General features: G+C 42.7%; 1 protein-coding gene across 5 annotated transcripts in view; it reads left to right on the top strand.

The window, feature by feature from the left end:
- Positions 1–20,191, top strand: part of palm2akap2 (PALM2 and AKAP2 fusion) — a 93,623-nt gene that overhangs the window by 58,181 nt on the left and 15,251 nt on the right. The window lies entirely within an intron of this gene.

Raw genomic sequence — 20,191 nt, 5'->3', positions numbered from 1 at the left:
TTGTAGCTTCTCTTTTCTTGTATCTTAATGGCTCATTTTTCAAGGACTTCTTCAGTTAGGTCACCTTGACCCTGAGCTGGAGGAGCAGCTAAGAAAATTGATGGATGTGCAGTTAAATAAAGGTCCCGCTATTGTGAAAAACATCTTGGTCAATTTGCAGTATACACAGTTTCTGCCACGCCCCTGCCCAAACAAAAAAACATAGGGGTTGCATTTTTGAAGACTAAGTATGTTATGTTAACATTTTATTGTAAAAGTGAGGTAGTTACAGACTAATAGGGGATTATAGTAATAAGGGAAGCTAGAGAAAGAGCTGCCAAATGAAGCCAGACTTCATTTGTTTGCTGGAGATTTTTTTTTTCATTCTTTTCTTTGCTCATAGCTGTTGCCAAGCAACTTGAAATTCTTTACTTTGAAAATCTACTTGCTCACTGGTGAATAGACATTGCTAAGCTGGATTTCTTATTTTTGTTATCAAATCAATCAATGACTTGACTTGATCCTGGAAATGTTCAATTATCGCCATGCCGTTTTCTGTTTTCAATAGAAGCATATATTTCTGCTGTTGCAGCTGAAAGTAAATAAACAACTTGACCCTGTTTTCTCATCACTTTCAGTTTTGCTGATTGATTTTGATCTCATTGATTGATTTTACTTCATGGTAGAATTTCCTTGAGTACAGCTTGCTGGTACAATGCCAAAGGCACGATGGAGGCTTTGAACATTCTTCCCGTCTTCTTGTAAAGAGATTTTTTTCCCCCCATTTGACAGCATGTATTTACTTTTCACTTGGTTTACGCAGCAGTTTCAGTAATACAGGCAAACACAGCCAACTGGGAAGAGGAAGTAAAGAGGCCAAGACATCACCAAAGCAGTATGATCATGGAATTTTAACCCAACCAGGAGGGAAATCTTTGGGGTTGATGCACAGACACATTGGTTTTTTAAAGTCCTGTTATGAAGCTGTTGTCATCTTGGATAATACTCCTTTCTGACTTTAATGGCTATAATTTATTAAATTAACTTTTTTTAATGTTTTGTACAGTATGGCCTGAAAGTAGCAAGTGATGAGCACATAAAGTCACCAGGAACTATTACATTAGGAAAAACTGGCAAAAATTGCGGTGTGTGCAAAACTTTTGCAACTGTATGCAATCAACTTGCAATCTTGCTGCCTTTGAAATGGTTGCTTCAAAGACAAGGACCAGGTCTATCAAGCCAGAACCTCATAGATTTGAAACTGAAATTTAGAAATTCCTCCACAAATATAGATGTAGTTGGTGCAGGTTGATGATTTAACTCCAGAAGGACAGAGATGCACTGTAACTTTGTTTTTATTTAGGAATATAACCAGAATATGACCACTGGCAAACAGCTGAGTTGAGTCCAGTCCCCTGATGCAAAGAAATGAGTTGCGGAGGAGTTGGGTTTAGTCTGTCAGTACAGACTGACCCAGGTTGAGTGCAGTATTTGCAGCAAATATTTGCAAACCTTCGCCAAACTGTCTGAGAGTGATTGCAGTCAGTCTGAGTCAGATCTCGATTGTTTGGATACAGGTTGCCTCCCACCAGTCAACTTGTGCAAGTGCCTTCCAATAAAAATTGTTCCCCAGAGGTTGAGGATGTTGCACACTCAAACTTAGGCAACCAGTTGGTTAATTCAGCTACATATATTCACTCTCTGACAACAAGTTTAATGAAATCACCAGGCAACCAGTAATTATTCCTAGTAGTGAGGATGTTGCCACCCTATTTTTACGCTAGCATTGCCAAACTTAAAGTGATTACTGAGGTAACAGAGTTTTCCCATACTTCTGCACAACTGGAAGTCTTTTTGGATCCAGAGGCACTTTTATTATAGTATTTAGACCAGGGGTGGGCAATCTCAGTCCACGAGGGCCGGTGTCCCTGCAGGTTTTAGATGTGTCCTCGAACCAACACAGCTGATTTAAATGGCTAAATTAGCTCCTCAACATGTCCTGAAGTTCTCCAGAGGCCTGGTAACGAACTAATCATGTGATTCAGGTGTGTTGACCCAAGGTGAGATCTAAAACCTGCAGGGACACCGGCCCTCGTGGACTGAGATTGCCCACCCCTGATTTAGAGGCTTATTTTTTGGGAGGGGTGGGGGATTTTTGATGATGATATATTTTTTCAAAGTTTACCTGGCATGTCCCACTTCAAAATCTAAAAGAAATGCACACCTTCACATCTCCTGCAGTTGCTCTCTGGTCTAAGAGTCAGGCCCATCCCATAGCCAGAGAACCACTGCTTTATAGTAGTATAGTCATAAATAAATGTAATAATCAAAAACCATAACTGATTTAAATTTGACCACTTTGCATAACAAAATATTCTCTTTGTGAAGCATAAAATTGCACCCAGCACACCTGTATAAAATATAATGATGTCATAAATGATGTCACAAGGTCACTTTACTTTCCAAAAAGCTGGGTCTCCTGATGGCCTATAACTCTCACATAGAGTGACAAACCATCCCTTTTGCTGCAGAACTGCATCTTTGTAAAATAGACAAATAGCTCAATCAAGCCCATTGTGAGATTTTGGCCCTTGTCTATTGAGTAAAGTTCAAAGTTTAGAGGTAAACAGGGTTATGGTAGAGATTCAAGTCTGTTTTATCACCCAGACTCCATTTAGAATAGCTGTTCATGCGTGTTGACTATTTTGTTGGGTCATCATTTGAAATCGCTAGCTGGTTCTGGAAATAACGAAGCCACACAGCAAACTGCCAATTCAGGCAGACTGTTTGCCAATACCTCTGTTAGGCCCAGTGACAGAAAAAATCACAGCCAGCTCTCCAATTCGATTCTATAGTTGATGACAGGATGTATCTACCACATACTGAATGTCCCATTGAGACAGTCAGTGGCTATTAAAAAAGCACATTTTCCATCCACACCCCTCTCAGCACTATGGATAGTGCAAGGACATTGACAGGAACAACAAAGTTATCAGTGATGTCTACCTCAAATCTCCCCTACTTCCAGGAAAGACACACACACGCACACAATCACAGGTTACGTAACAGCTGTGTGTTTGATAATGCTGAGGCTTGCTGAGCCAAGAGTACACAGGAGGTGGAAATAGAAATGGGGTCCTGCAGGAGGGATGGGATGAGAGAGGCCAACAGGTTGACAGAGGATAATAGATATGGAGAGGGATAAAGGATGGAGAGGTTTGTGATGGTGTTAGTTGGAACACTGGATGGAAAACGAGTGAAGAAAACACGAGAAAGGAGGTGGAGGATGCTGTTAAGAAGCCTGTCTAACCTCAAAGTTCTCGAAGTGTTGTTGACATTAACTGGCCAATGGTCTTTTACCGTCTGATTTGTTGATGGGCCTTCAGTAGCTGTTTCCGAAGATGAAGTCCAAATAATACAGTGAGTAGTGCTCAACGGATACAACACATTGTGGCAATACAGTAGACTGTGACCTCTTTGTACACAAATATTGAGTGTATTATCAGCTGACAATGACTGGATGACATGAATAGGAAAGACAACATGTGGCTTGGGTGTTTGTGATGGAAAGCATGTCATGTGAAAGCTCCTCAGGCCAGTTAATGGACTGAGCCTTGAAAATTATTTTTATTTTCCCAGCATATAAACAAAGCCTCTTCATTTCTGTGCATGTCTCAAGTAGTTGGAATTCTAAGTAGTTCTTTGGGGTGTGAATAACATTCTGTTGCTATTTTTGTTTAGCTCATAGGACTTGATGACAGCTAAAAGTGACTAAGGGACACAGTGGTGTCTTTGTGATTCTGTTTTGTTTTTTTAAAAAAAAAAATCTTTTCACCAAGTAATGCACAATAAGTCACCTTGACACTGTATGAAGAGAGCAGATTTGAAGAGCTGAAAGGCCAAGGTGCTTTTGTCAGTTTGGATGTAGGTTTTCAAAGTAGAATGGTCATTTTTTATTTAAAGTGTATGCAAATGAAATCAATTGCAGGTGCTGTCAAGAGTTTCCACAGCTTTGATTATATATACAGTGAAATTTAGCAACACATAGCAAAGTAATGCAACAGAGCATATGGGTGATACCAACCCTTAAAAACCCACCCGCTTTTTCTAAAACTGTGGGCATAGGTCCCAAAAATATTTGGATTCACCAAATCTATAAAGAACTATTTGAAAAAAACAAAAGAACTGCCCTTTGGGGAAGGTGATTGAGAATAGTCCTTCCACCTACTCTAAAGAGTCTGGTAACTTATTTGAAAGAAATCTATGCATTTTTCTGTTATTTCATACCATTTCACAAACAATACTTAATTATGCATCAATGACTGCAACCCAAATTATGCCTCAGTCACATGAGAGTAAAAATAGGATGGCAACTAGAAAAAAATCAGTGGTTACCCTGGGATGATATTTAATTTAGTGAGCATTTGCAAGTAGCTGGAAGTAGTTGTCATGTGGAAGTAGTGGTCCCCCAGAGGTTGAACATACAACACCTCTGACAGCACTCCCTGTCAGACATATTAACATGGGGTTGTAAATAATTGCAGTCTAATTTATAAGCACAGTCACAGGTTGGCAACGCATTGCAATCAATCTCAGTCAGAATGTGTATTGAAGAGCGCAACTTGTCTGCGACACGTCTCTTTTAAGTAGGGAACTTGACTCAGTTGTTTGCTAACTGGTTGTCTACTGGTTATATTACTATACAAAAGCCAGGCTGCTGAGTGCCAATGTTTTTTTGCAGTCAAATCGCCACACCGAAGCAACTACTTCACTTTAAGTGAAAGCAATTAATGTGAATTTAATTGGAAGGATTAAGGGGATTTTTAAAAAAATCCTTTATGAAGGACAAAAAATTCTGATTTGGACTTTTCAAAATGTGGAAATAGTGTTTCTTTAGTTGGATAAACAGTCAATTAAACTGCTGTTATAAACAGTTTAATTTAACTATTAACTGTTGTTTGCATCATTTTAATTGTCTAGATCCAGGTAATACACTAATGTATCCAGTAGTGAATAAAAAAAAGTTTGAATCCAGCTTCTAAAACAGTCCAAAAGGTCATTTTTTTGCCACATTCCAGCTTGGAAAAAATGTCATCCAGTGTATTGCTATTTGTGCTCGAGGGAGGAAGAGAGCTAGAGGGATGCAGGAAATACAACAATACAATCCAGCTATGTAATGGCTGCCAGTACACAAACTCCAGTACCCGCTATTGTCCACAACATCCACCAAGTATTGTTGTACTGAGCAATAGAAGCCATTCATTTAACACAAAGCAAGATCAAGCCACCTGCTATCACAAATGCTGTTTACAACAACACACAAACATAGACAATGAAAGTGCATTACAAAACTGCAGAGGACGCAGCACAAGAGAACTGCTCTTAGACATAACACTTTTATAATGACATGGTCAGGAAACAGAGAGCTGAATTGCCTGTAGATGGAATAGTTTGGCTCAAAACTGAAGCAGAAGAATAATCAGTGTTGCATGGAAGTCAGGAGGGATGTTGACCACTATTGCCAGGGCTACATGTTAGTACAAAAAAGCTTATCATACTTCAGCTTTAGACTGGAGTATCAGAATCCCATGTAGGCTTTAAATTTTACAGGCTGTGTGTTGTGAAGTTGAGCCAGAAAGGTAGAAGCTGATGTCCAGCCATCTGGTTACTAACAACAAGAACGCCTTATTTTTCCTTTGGGTTCAGCCAGGCAGAGTTGCAATCAGTTGCACAGGATTCGCAGTTGCTGATGCTGTAATTTTTACAATTTCTCTCTGAGATGTGTGAAATAGTTTCAGGGATGTTTGTGCGTAATGACTGATTCTGTTGTACAGTCCTGGGGGGGGAGTTTCCTGTAAAGGTTACCCAAGGTTATGGTATTTGGAAGCAAAACTCGGGTCACTTACGGTTAACATTTCATTGATGCGCATTTCAGGAATGTACTGGGAGTGAGCCAGCTGAGACATTTTTGCAGTGTTACAGCAAACAGCCACAATATTAGCACCAGCTGTCCACTCAAGATCGGACTTGTCAGGAAATGGACACTCGATCTCTGGTGATGTTCCGTGGTGTCTGACACCTGGATCCTCTAGGTCCTTGTTCTTGACTTCCTGCAGATGCTTGATTACACTGGGACATGGGGAGTTTGGAGGTCAGCTGTGTCTTTCAGCCCTCGTGCATTTTTATGTCACTTTTGCACATCATTAATTTTCTGTTCTCTCCTATCACTCATCACTCAGTTTCTTTCTATACTTCATAACAGCTTTAAAACAAAGCTGCCATTTGTCAAACCACCAGGTCTTCTCCACACACACACGTGGTACACATGTACCAAACAGAAGTCATATATATTGTGTTTGCTGCATAATATTAATAATAATAATACACTTTAGATATATAGCAATTTTAAAATCTGTCTTTACAAAGTGCTTCAGTGGAACAACAAAATAAAACAAACTATTGAGACCAACTAAAGGAAGTTTACAGGAATTGAAAAGTTTAAATGTAATTTAGTAAATGTAATAAAATTAATTTAATTTAATAAATCTTAAGCAAAAATGGAAACATTTATCCATAAAAGTCTGTTTTGAGATGCAGATGACTCCACCCACCTGATTTCCTTGGCCAGACCATTTTAGGGACTCAGGGCACTGACTGTAAACGCTCTCCCTCCTCTAGTTTTCAGCCGCGGTGCTGGAATGTTAAAAAAAAAAAACTTTTCTTGAGGACCTAAAGGTACATACTGGTGCATAATCTCTAATATAAATATCCTTATTTGAATCATGTTAAAATCTAAATGAGTGCTGCTACATCGTGACGTATTCTCTTCCCAGTGCTTTGAATTTACATTTTTCCTTTAAAAAAACTAAAATTAACATGGATGGAAAAACCAGCATTCAGATAAATGGATAACGCAGTGACTGTCAGGCACAGACATGTTTGCTGTCACTTGCTGTTTTCGTCCTTTGCGAATCCTCCTTCCTTCTAAATACTTGAGGCTAATGAGGTAGCTTCCGGAAATAGACTGGTGATTAACACACTGCTCCTTCCCAGTGTGAGGCAGAGCAGAAGTAGTTAATGCTATAAGCTAACAGCAGGAAACCGTTCACTCTCTTAGGGCGACAGTGTTAATATGCTCTGTCTCATGGTTAGGAACAAGCCTGCATGTGCTACTCTGGCTGGGCAGCTATGGATATGTGACATATAAATAAAGAGATGGGAATGCTTTATCTAAATTGATCAACTCACACAGAGGAAGCGTGCACTGATGATGGATAATGAGGTTAGACTCAAATCTTGATAAATTTCCCTTGATCTAGTGTCGTTACATAATTTATTGTAGCTTTATAGTTTTAGTATTGACACCAACTTTGTTTGGAGGCTCTTACTGTTGACTGGGTGGTCACTTAATCATCAAATGTTCATTTTGTGTGTTTTTAAGACAGTTTTAGAGATGCCGTCATGAAGCCAACTAAAAACCTAGCTTTGTAATTTGTGTTTTGGTTGGTGTATCAAACAGTCTTTTTGTGTGTGTAGTGCTGTAAGTCTTTTTTTACTCTTTGACCCAAACAATGCTAAATTTGAACTGATGTGTTGATCTAATCTTTAGCCTCCATTGATGTCAAACATGTGACACTCATAGCTGTGCTAATTTGATTAGTTGCGGACTGATTGAGTGTAGTCTTGTATTAAAAACTGGCAACAAAAGCAATGGCACACATCTGTGATTTATATCTTGATGGGAAACAAATTTTAATTCAGCAACCGATCCAGCAATTTGTGGTTGAACTGCTAAAAGCCACTTTGCATTTATTGTACACCACTTCCTAATGGCTTCTTTTGACTCTGCATAAAATCCACAAAAAAATTGGCATGCTAGGTTCTCTGACCACATATCTTAATTTTATTGCAAACCTTTGCCCATTTGCCTGTTAGCTTCGCTGTGTGGTCTCTGCACCGAGGATACTGTGGGACAAAATGGTGAGGTGGGCTAAATCATGCTGGGAAAGGATTAGAATTATATGCTTGGTGGCTTTTTCTTCACACACACATGCACACAATCACATCCTTGAAACAATCAATCTCAGCCATCCATGTGTCTCCTGCTCCAGTGAAGGTTTGCTCCTTCGTGTCTGTTCTTACTTTATATTTCCCATCATCTAGGTTTTTATTCTCATGATCTGATACTATGCAGTCTAAATGTGTCTGCCCACTGTATCTTGGAGGTTACTTATTCTATAAAAACTAGTTTGCCATTGTCCAACTAATTTTTATGTTCACTTTGTGGATGTGTGCAATGTGATGAAACAAAGGGAATGATAATTGAGAGCACGCACTGCGGCCTGCTGGATTAACAGCAGGGGAGAGCTGGACTGTTACATAACCAGTGGAGGAGGAGGCTATCCGTGAACGATACACAGTAGTGGAGCTCAGCAGTAAACTAAGTTCCACAGTAAACTCTGAAAATAAGCAGCTAAAAAATATTCCTATTACATGCATATGTATATGGTTACATATTACATGGGTCTGACTGTTAAACACAGATAAATACATACGATCACACACTGGGTATATCATCCTAATGTCATATATATATATTAACCCTAGTTTAAGATGTCTGGTCCATTTCAGTGATTGGTTACTGATCAAATCAACCTATTACACCTAATTTCATGTCTGTGTCTCGGTTCCTGCTGGTAGAAATTAGTGCCTACATTAATTTAATCTGCAATTTGTGTCATATGATTAATGACTTTGCATATAGTAGATAAACAGTATGCTGATCTAATTATTGTAATTATCCCCACTTAAGGTTTTTTGGGTGATGCTGTGGTAATGCTTGATTTAACTTTTATGGACATATTCTGTCTTTAAAGTTGGTCCTTGGCTATTTTATTAAAAAAAATGTTTTGTAGGGTATTCACGGTTTTCCTGGCTCAAAATGGGCCTTTGGGGTTCACTATATATATAAAATTAAGCAGAGAGTTTTTGCTGTCTTGGTTAGGTCATTTAACAGGGTAAATTTCAAAAATAATAATAATAAAAAGCTGTGGTTAAAATATTTTTGTCACAGGTGTTTCATTTTGGTGGAACACCAAATCTGCATGGCTGGGCACCAGCTCATTATTCCTAATTGTTTCAGGCAGACATTTTCCCAAATTTTAAATCTCTCCTGGGAATCCTATGATAGGTTTTGTTGACATTGTTGCTGTTTAGGGTAATCAGCATGACTTGACTTTACAAAAGGGGGTTTTGAAAAGTACATATTCTACCCCAGCAACTGATTCACTGTACCTCTACTGTCACATAATACATACTGTGCATATTGCACCAGTTCACTGGGCAAGTAGCCCAGTACTGTTTGTTTTGCTTTCACAGTATGAAATATTATTAAACACACAGAGATCTATATTAAAGCAATGGAGTCATGGTCTTTAAAAGACATACTGTTAGTAATATTGGGACAGCTGTCTAGTGTTACTGTGTTCAGACTGCTTTTTCTTCCAGTTACCTCTGTGCTTGTGCTGTGAGTGTTAATCTGGCTGTCTGTCCTATGCTTGGAGAGCCTGTGTAAACGACTGGTCACACTCTCTGACTACAGACCTTTCTGCTTAAGAGCCCTCATCGGTGAGCATGAAAGTGTGTGTGTGTATGTCTGTGTGTGTGTCTGTGTAGCATTAGTATTCAGCCTGGAAAATCTCACTGAATCTCCTGTCAGGCCCTTTGTTGTTCCTCCATGAAGGGGTCTCGGGGGTTCTGGGTTTGAGTGTGAGTTGTGTCAAGAGAGGTATTTAAAGGAATACGAGTGATACGACTCCAGACATGCATTGCATTTCTGTGGACCACTCAAGCTTTGAAAAGGGACCTTAACATGATTTCTGTCTGGTTGTTGTTTCAGGCTCTCTGGCAGTGGGTAGGTGAATAATATTTTGCAGTGCTGCAATAAGCTGTCATTCTGTGTGTATGTCCGTGGCTTATGTCTGTAGCTTAGTAGAGCTAAATAATAGACAGACTTGTTATGTTAGTCCTAATAGAACAGGATGGGCGCTGCTTTATTTCTGCTGTGCTGCTTGGCTGTGAATGGTTTAATGTGGGGGTTGCATGGACTGCAAATGAAAGCTGTTACATCCATCCACAGTAACCCCCACCCACTGGCCCCACAGGCCAGTAGATCAAAGTTTTACTAAGCCTTTTATTTATAATATATATTGGTAGACTTATATTTTCTATTAATAGCGTAAATAAATAAATGATGAGTTTTAAGAAAGACATAATTTTTTTACTGACCAACAGAAATTGAAAGTAACTCCAAAAACCTTCCAGTCCTCCAGGAGTCTTTGGGAAAACAGCTTTCTGACATAACCTCTGTAAACACATTTGTGTCACCCTATTTAGGCCAGATTGAATAAAACATATTGTAGCGACCGTGGGTTAGTAGAGCTGAACTGGCTAAACTGCTCACTAGCTAAAACGGCTAGCAGGATGCTAGCAGCTATCGCTGAACTTCGCGGCAAATGGAGAGCGCTCGTGCCTCATACACCGCACGACCCCGAGCGTCTCAGCAGCAGGCTTGTAATCCCCAAACGATCCAGCAGGAGGCAGTAGTGGTTCACACCAGTCATTTATTCAACAATCTTTTACAACCACTGTAATGCTGCTGACACCGAACCCCTATCACGCTCCCACCACATAGGGTCGCGGTGTCAGCCAACCATGCCACATCAACCCGCTCCACAGAACACACATCAACTTCACTGTGGCTTACATTAACATAACACTAACACAACATGCGAATCAAACACATAGGAACTAGCAGAACAATAGAAAACACAGACAACACAATACCCAGAATGCACCTGGCTAACAACCCCAGCCAGGTCATTACACAGCCCCCCCCCCAAGAGGTTTAGTGTCCCCACAACCTTAACTGTCCACTCTGTAGTCCAGCAAATGTCCGGGCCGGCGTCGAGTACGCTTCGGCCTTGACTGGGAATCCATGGCGCCCCCATTTGGGCCGGCCGTAGGGGGCAAGGAGTCCCCAGGCTGCACACCAGTCTGTGGGTTGGGGGCAAGCGGATGGTATGGCGCCAGCCGATCCTTGTGTAGCACCACCCGCCTTCCCCGCCCCGGCATCCGGACTCGGAAGACCACCTCCGATAGCTGTTCCAGGATCTCGGCCGGGCCTTGCCAGTGGCTCATGAGCTTGGGGGTCAGCCCCCGCTTCCTCTGGGGGCAGAACACCCAGACCCGATCTCCGGCCCCCAGCATAGGACCGTGCGCACGGGTATCGTACGCCCGTTTCTGTCGGGCCCCGGCTCCCTCCAATGTCCGTCTTGCCAGCTGATGCACCGTGTGCAACCGCTCCCTGAGCCGCCGGAAGTAGTCCATCTCTGGTCCACCAGCAATCTCCGGCTCAGGGGGCGCCCCGAACACCAAGTCCACCGGAGTTCGGAGCTCCCTTCCGAACATTAACGCTGCAGGAGTACACTGACTTGACTCCTGCACTGCTGTTCGATATGCCCACAAAACAAGGGGCAGGTGTTGGTCCCAGTCCCTCTGATGTTGGCTGGTCAGGATGGCCAGCTGGGTGGCCAGCGTGCGGTTGAACCGCTCAACCAGACCATCGCTCTGAGGATGGAGGGGGGTGGTCCTCGTTTTTCTCACCCCCAGCCTCCGACACACTTCTCCCAGCACCTGGCTCTCAAAATTCCTCCCTTGGTCGCTATGGAGCTCCTCCGGTACACCAAACCGCGTGAACATCTCATCCACCAGGGTCCGCGCCGTCGTCACCGCACTCTGATCCGGCACCGCGTACGCCTCTGGCCACTTTGAGAAATAATCCATCGCGACCAGGACATACCGGTTGCCGGCATCAGTAACAGGGAACGGACCCAGGATGTCCACTCCGATCCGCTCCATTGGCGCCCCAACTAGGTATTGCTGCAATGGGGCATGGGAGCGCTGGCTGGGACCTTTCTGCGCCGTGCAGTCGTCACAGCAATGGACATGGATCTCCACGTCCTGACGACACCCCGGCCAGTAGAACCGCCGTCTCAGCCGCCGCACCGTCTTGCCATTCCCAAAATGGCCAGTACCTGCAGCCCCATGAACCCAGCGGAGGACCTCAGGCCGCAAGGCCCGGGGAACCAGGAGCTGGAGTATGTCGCCTCCCCCGTCTGGCGCTCGCCACCGCCGGTAGATTACACCACCATGGAGCTCCAGGTTGTTCCACTGGGAGTACAGCGACTTCGTCTCGGGCCCCTGGGAAGACACGGCGGACCAGTCTGGCCGTGTCCCTACCTCCATCCAGTCCCTCACCATCCCCAGCGCTGGATCGCTCACCTGGTGCTGCTGCAGCTCCGCCGCGGTGAAAGGTTCCTGCCCTTCATCCTCACCCTCGGGTTCTGCTGCTGCCGATGTCGGACCCCGGTCCAGCTCCTCCAGGTCTCGGGGGGATGACAGCCGGACATGCTGTCGCAGCCTCTCCGGTGTGAGGCCCCTCAGGAAGGCGTGGAGACCCAGCTCCTCTCGTGCCGCTCCTGGGAACGTTGGATAGCCCCGTCGGGCATAGAGGCGGACGTCCGCAGCAAAGGACCCCAGGCTCTCTCCCTCGCGTCGGCGTCGGCGAGCCAGCTCCTCCCTGCTCTGTTCGGCTGGTGGTCTCTGTCCAAACCGTCTGCTGAGCGCCGTGGTCAGAGCCCGGAGGTCGCGCTGCTCCTCTAGGGGCAAGTCCAGCAGAACCTGGAGCGCTGGGCCCTCCAGTGCGAGCGCCAGGTGGGTGGCAGTCTCTTCTTGACCCCACCCGTTGTGAGTGGCAGCCAGCGTGACTTGGGCCAGGTACGGCTCTAGCTGCGTCGCCCCAGTGTAGTGCTGTAGCTTAGCAGCTGTCCTGCCGGGAAGCTGTGGTGCAGCCCCAGGAATCCCCTCCGGCCGCGGGGAGAGCAGGGGTGGCTGTTCCGGGGCGCGCTGTGGCCCTCTGGCCGCCCCAGCTCGGGTCTTCTCCGCTGGGTCTCGGCAGCCATGCTTTCCAGAAGCGAGCAGTTGTCTCGGATTAGACGCTCTAATTCGCCTATGGTCGGCTCCATAGTGTCTGCTAGACACTCACGAATCCCACTTCTGACACCAATTGTAGCGACCGTGGGTTAGTAGAGCTGAACTGGCTAAACTGCTCACTAGCTAAAACGGCTAGCAGGATGCTAGCAGCTATCGCTGAACTTCGCGGCAAATGGAGAGCGCTCGTGCCTCATACACCGCACGACCCCGAGCGTCTCAGCAGCAGGCTTGTAATCCCCAAACGATCCAGCAGGAGGCAGTAGTGGTTCACACCAGTCATTTATTCAACAATCTTTTACAACCACTGTAATGCTGCTGACACCGAACCCCTATCACGCTCCCACCACATAGGGTCGCGGTGTCAGCCAACCATGCCACATCAACCCGCTCCACAGAACACACATCAACTTCACTGTGGCTTACATTAACATAACACTAACACAACATGCGAATCAAACACATAGGAACTAGCAGAACAATAGAAAACACAGACAACACAATACCCAGAATGCACCTGGCTAACAACCCCAGCCAGGTCATTACAATATCATAAATTTTGGTCATGCTGTGTTTCATAGTGCAGGATTATCCAGGCTTTGCTCACTGGCTTGTGACTGACAGGATGAGAATTTTCACAGTCAGACCTGCGTCTCTCTCATCACAATTTGTTTCAAAACATCAAGATGGCAACAGCGAAATCACTGATCTTAAGGTTTTCGGGAACGAATGAATGACTCGCAGCCTGGATGCTGCCAGGCGGTCAGCCTGCAGTTGACTTAAGGATTGGAACAAACTGACATGATGTTTCAGGCAGCTGGTGCCTGTCGGTGTGCATATTCTCCTTGTGCCTGCCTCTGTTCTCTCCAGGTGCTCTGGTTAGGTTCCTCCCAGTTGGGTTAATTGGTGATTCTAAATAAGTTGTAGTTGTGAATGTGTGTGTGAATAGTCGTCTGTCTTTATGTGTTATATCTGTGACAGCTGGGATAGGCTCCAGCCCCACCGCAACCTGAATTGGATAAGTGGAGGAAAATGGATGGATGTATAGATGGAATGAATGACAAACTAAGCAGGCAGCTTATTTGCATTCTGACTGCTTTTATTTTAACTTGTTCTTTATTCTGTAGCTTTGTCACTGTGTTAAAACAAACCAGCGCTTTTCTTCACATTTAAGCTTCCTGAGCAGGTGGCTGTCACAGTGTTGGCTCTTTGCTGCTTGTTCTGTGTTTGTTAGAGAGCAGAGGCAGTAGCTAGATGACAGCCCCATCTTTAATGCTGTCAACCTTTTTGAGAAAAAACAGAGGCTGCTTGAGCTTAGTCTTCATTTGTGTTTTTAGTGCCACAAAGACCAGTAGTTTATGGAAGAAAAGAAAGAAGAAAACAAAGTAGTTATTTAAGAGGGTTTGCTTCAGCCAGTTTATTTCACAGGTGAAACAGCAACTGAACAATCCACTTGTCCATATGTCCTTGGACATATTATCATGTTTTAATCATTTATTTATTTCAGCAACTGGACAAAAACAATTGGATAATCAGCTTGTTGTCTTTCGAGTTATTTAAATTGACCCAACTGACCACAGCATCGCTAGTAGTCTGCATTTGTGTGTCTGTTTTTGTGCAGGTGGTTTGTATTTTTGGATGTATTTCCTGTGTTGAGTGCCATTTCCATGGATACAATTTACCACAGCTTCCTGGTTTCCTGTTGAGATGACCCTGTGAGCAGTGATAGGCTTATATCCAATCAGTTGTTTCCTTTAGTTTGCAGGATCTTTTTGTTTGACTTTCAGAAGATTGATGTGTTCACCGCCCATCTTTTATGTTGTTGGTGTGGTCTTCATTTAGCAGGACTGTTTTGAGATTGAAGGATGGCAACATTTCACTGGAGGCTCTAGCTCAGTATTAGCCAGGACCCCTCTGACAGGGGCTACTTTTGATAGGATGTTGTAGCCTGGAGAATTTGCTTTGACAGACATTCTATCAATTAGACTGCACAACAGATGACTGACACATTTCTCCTCAACCAGATGTTATGAAGCCTGTCTTTTTTTGGAAATAGATAATATTTCCTAAATCTTCATGAAAATAGTTTTTAGGTCATTTAGAAAATAGATTGATTCATTTTCATGGTTTAACCCTTAAACTTCCTATAAATGTGTAAAAGCAATACTTTTACAAATTCCAAAGGAGAATGGAACATTTTAATTTCCAGCCATGTCTTTATTTGTCTCAGGAGGAGACACAAATCTTTTTAGGGTTGCATCGAGAAGGGCATCTGGCAATCTGTCAATTCACACATGCAGTGCTACCCGCTGTGGTGACCACTTATGAATAAGGGAGCAGCAGAAAGTAGCTCTGTCCTTATTTGTTATATAAAACAGAATTGGTAACAATACTAAGGAGTTTTAATCTGATGTTCATTTTAGCTGGGATAATGCAGAAAATACAAACTTACTGTTTGCAGATCTAAATGAATTATAACTATATATTGAATGTAACATTCAGCTAGGATTCAAAGGTTTTGTTACCATGCAAATTTGTTGTTATTAAGAGTTAAACTATCCATAGAGAAACACAACTGTTCTTGCTCCTGGCTGCAAATATGCTTTAGTTGGGCATTTTAACATGGCAGTCTATGGGGACTGACTCACTTTTGGAGCCAGTTTCAAGTAGCCACTGGCATAACTGCAATTTGAAGCTTGACTTCATTTTACAGTCCCAGAGGTTGCTGCTTGCCTGCAGGCTTTGTGGTCTCTCGTGACCTGTAAAAAAATACGTCACTCATTGAGAACTTCCCTCAAGGAATCCAGATTTCGCAGCAGTTGGGCTCCCATGTTGAACTTTGTCAAATTAAACCTTCACATATTAGGAACCGCACAGTGTTTTTTGGGGGTTTGTTGTTTTGGGGGTACAATATGTGAAAGAGTTACTTGTAACTTTATGCATAAGTATTATGGTGGGGATAGAGCTGTGTCTTTCTGCCATGCTGTAATAGTTAAATGTGTCATTCGCTGTGTTTTTAATCAATCATGATCAACTTCCATGACATAAGATTGCTCCGGGCATCAGTAGTGTTGACCCAGTTGCATGGATTCACACATAGACATACACACATGACTAAACAATCACAGACTGAGTCTTCCTCAGTCTGTGACTCTCTTTGTTTTCTCATCTTTCATAGTTCCTCTAAAACATCCAGTACTAAGTTTCAGAAATTAGCTTCTCCCTAAATTACTAGCACTAGCATACAGAAATGACCATCACAAGTTTCTTTGTTCATTACACCCCGCCCTGAAATTTATCTCCCCGGTGGGTGCATATGTGATAATTGGGTTAGTGTCCCACTTTTCTGTGACCAGTTTCCCTTCATCATATGGCCCAGAGTTATTTTGAGCCTGGGAACTCACTGACGGCTTCTGATTTGTCAGTTCAAACAGGGGGACTTAAAAGGGGCAGGAGTGGCACAGCTCACATTTAATTTAAGATTTAAGTCGTTTTTCATTGTGGTCAGGACTGAATTCACAGTGAGGTTATCTCCTGTCACGCTCAAGTACAACTTTTTCTGGGCTTTCTTTACCTTAGATTAGAATAACCTCTCTTACCTCTGTTTTCCACATATTCATACTGATTTCTTTCAGTTTTAATAAGATCTGAAAAAACATACTCGTTAATACTAAAATTAAAAGGTGTGAAAGATGACATTTCACTCCTGATAGTCAAAGAAAACAAGATTAGTGAGTGTGCTTTATGCCTCTTCAGGTGTATCGCATCTGGCTGCGCTTCTTTTCAGTACAGTATCGCAAGTTACCAGTAAAAAGGAGGAATATAGTTAAACAAATGTATTTATCCCAAAGGTTGGGAAATTAGTATTAGAAGCACACAAAGTTTTAAATAAACCTATAACAAAAACAAAAAAGCTTACATAGGGTGGAATAGCTGATTAAAATAAATACAATATATAGGGATAAAACTGCTTATTGAATTAAAAATTAACCAATATAGAGCACAATTAGATAGAAAATAAAATGTTTACAATTTCCACAAATATTCATATAAATGTCATGTAATTAAGACATTTCTAAGCAAAATAAAATTCGATATTATTGTATGACGTAGGAAAGATTTCCTGTGTCTATCCATGTGGCGGTGGAGCCGAAAAAGGGAATCTTCTTATCTTCAGTTACTGGTATTTAGCTGATTGTAGCACCATCCTCCTTTTTTTTTTTTAGGAGCCACTAACACAATCAGAGTAATTGTAAACTGCAAAAACTTTTGTAAACTGGACAAAAGTCTTTCCACTTCAGCTGCGTCCTTATGTAGTGTTTGTGAGCAGAGAAAGTGAACCATGACCAAGATCAGCTCTAATTTCTAGGAGCCTGATCCTATGACCCAGCAAACACACAGAGTCGACACGCAAACAGCATTAGAGTGACGCTTGAATACAAAGACTGATTCATATAATTAGATAGTTAATGCTGGTATTTGCCATTTGTGCCTGTGTTTTATCTTTAACAAGGGGGACAAGCCCATCAAACAACATGAACACTAACTTGCAGGTTTAGATTTCTCTACTGAAAGCACTAATAGTAAAATACTTTGAGGCGACATGGTTAAATTAATTTTATTAAAAGGTGAATACAGACAGTGAATCAGTCAAACCTTAATATGAGCCTGAGTCAACAGTCCTATGCTATGATGACAGAAGAAAATATCATTACTCTCTTATCAGCCCCTCCTATTTTCTTCAGTCATCATCTCCTCATCATCGCCTGCTTCTCGCTGTCGGCTCCATTCCGACAAGAGTTATAGGTTAACGGGAAAGTAGGCAAGCAGCATGTACTGGGGAAAGAGAGAGTTTGTGCAGGAAGGGAGGAGGCACAGGATGGATGTTTTGTTGCCTGTGCTTATATGAGGGCTTGCACAGAAGGGGTCTTTGTGCATGAGCATGTGCATGCGGGGAAAGACATACACATGCACACAGTTAGCCCATGACATCACAGCTTACCGTTGCAGCCCGGCAGGAATGTGATTGAGAAAGGAGAAGCTTTGTGGAGGAGAGGAAAAGAGATGGGAGGGGAGGAAAAGGAGGAGAAGAAGAGGAGGAAAAGGCTTGGCTAGGGAAAAGTCCGGCACTCCCACTATCGGGAACGAGACGGGCCAGGGCTTGACAGAGCTAAATAGGAAAGCGGATAAAGCTTAAGGAAAGAAGATCTACGGATGTTATACAGTGCAGCTTTTAAACATTACACCATGGAAGTACAGATATCTCTGAAATAGATTAATCCAGTTGTACTTGAAGACACCATTAGGTGAGTAGTAACTAGTAATTTTTGTTTGACAAATTCATTTTTATGACATTTCTTTACATCTAGTTATTTAGTTCATTAGATTGTAGTTTTATTTGGGAGAGACATGGTAAAATATTCTGTTCACGTTTTCTTAGTTTTCCTCAAACATGTTCAAGTATATTTGAAATAAAGAAAAATCCTGGGAATTGTCAGCTAGAGCAGGCAGCTGTGAACTTGAATATTGTAACAGAGAAGAAGGGAAAGTGATAGAAGAGGGAGAGAAATCCAATCCAAGGCACACACCCTGACAGATTTTTGTAAGTTATGTATGCCAAAGTTGAAATTTGTGTGTCCAGATGTTTGAACGTCATGTTAAACTGCGCACTTTGGGCTGTTTAACCCCAGCTGTGTATCCCCCTCACTCAGTCCACCTGGCTGGCTGCTGTCATTGCCAACCTATTACTCATTGTGGATTAGTTAAACCACTGATTTATGCCATGAAATTTCAAATTGTCTAGCGTGAATAGTGATTAAACAATGAAGATGTGGTGAATAGCACTGTTTGGCCTGGGTCCCCAATCCAGGGTGTTTGGGTATGAGAACACAGGGCTAAACCAGCACCAGGCTCTGGTTACCACTCAGGATCATATTCAGTCAGGAAACAGATACGACAACACTGGCTGTACTGGGTTACAGCGAAGTGTAGTGTGAGTGTTTGTGTGACTGCATCATCATACTTTCACTTCATGTTTGCCATGTGTTTGGGCGGATTTGCGTGCTCTAGCCAAAGACCATGACGTGATATCAAAGTTATGGAAAATGTGTGTGTGCGTGTGTGTGTGTGTACAGCCTATAAGTCATGAAGTATGTGTCCATGTAGTATTTGGGTAAATTCTCATCTTATTGAGTGTGTTCGCGACTACCACCACCCAACATCTCCAGCATGCAGCTTAGTATGCAGAGTATGTGTGTATTTGTGATTTTTGGGTATCACAGCCAGAGCCTAAGCATTTCCAGATGTGATAGCTGGAGACAGGCAGAGAAGGAGACAGCATTGAGACAGAACATGCGACTCTAGCTAATATGGAGTCATAATTGTATTCCACTGAATTCCCACCCAATATAAAATCATAACACACCCAATTTAATTGAATACGTTATAGTAAGATGGGTGCAGGACTATTTAGACTGCTAATATCATGTTTTACACTCATGTTACTCTTACAGCCAAAACAATGCTATTTATCCTTCATGTATATTTCACTGCTTTTGGGAACGTAACAGCTATTTGGCACATGTCTGAAGTTTTCAAACATTCAAGCACATTATGAGCTGTCTTTTTTCCATAGACAGATGGTTTCTTTTCACACTCACAAACAGATGCATGCAGACAGCTTGCTCCTTTAGCCAGACAGGGAAGGTGTACAGTGTCCCTCATCACAGGTATTAGAGCCCGAGCCTTGAGGACAGCCAGCTATGCCTGGAATGTCAGTTCACCTCTATTGGAGTCAGGAACACACAAACACATACACACATGCACACCTGCTATACAAATACACACACTTGAAAGAACGCACTCTTGCATGCATGCACCGATGCACAGCTACAGTCACATACACACTCCTTTTGTGTGTGTGCAGCAGAATAGCACTGCATATGAAACATTCCTGTACTGTAGTACTGTTTTCCCGGGGCAGTAACAGGATATCCTCCCCTCGGTACTGTCCTGCCTGCTGGACACGGACTCCTACACACACATTCCTGCACATAAAACACACACACACACACACACACACACATAAATGTGTGTAATATTTGCAGCAGGTCAAATAAGTAGACAGAGGAGCTTATCTGGGCATGAGTGTGTGTAAAAAGAA

The sequence above is a fragment of the Oreochromis niloticus genome, linkage group LG7, assembly GCF_001858045.2.
Source record: "Oreochromis niloticus isolate F11D_XX linkage group LG7, O_niloticus_UMD_NMBU, whole genome shotgun sequence".
Lineage (NCBI taxonomy): Eukaryota > Metazoa > Chordata > Actinopteri > Cichliformes > Cichlidae > Oreochromis > Oreochromis niloticus.
This window is presented reverse-complemented; position numbering and strand designations above follow the sequence as displayed.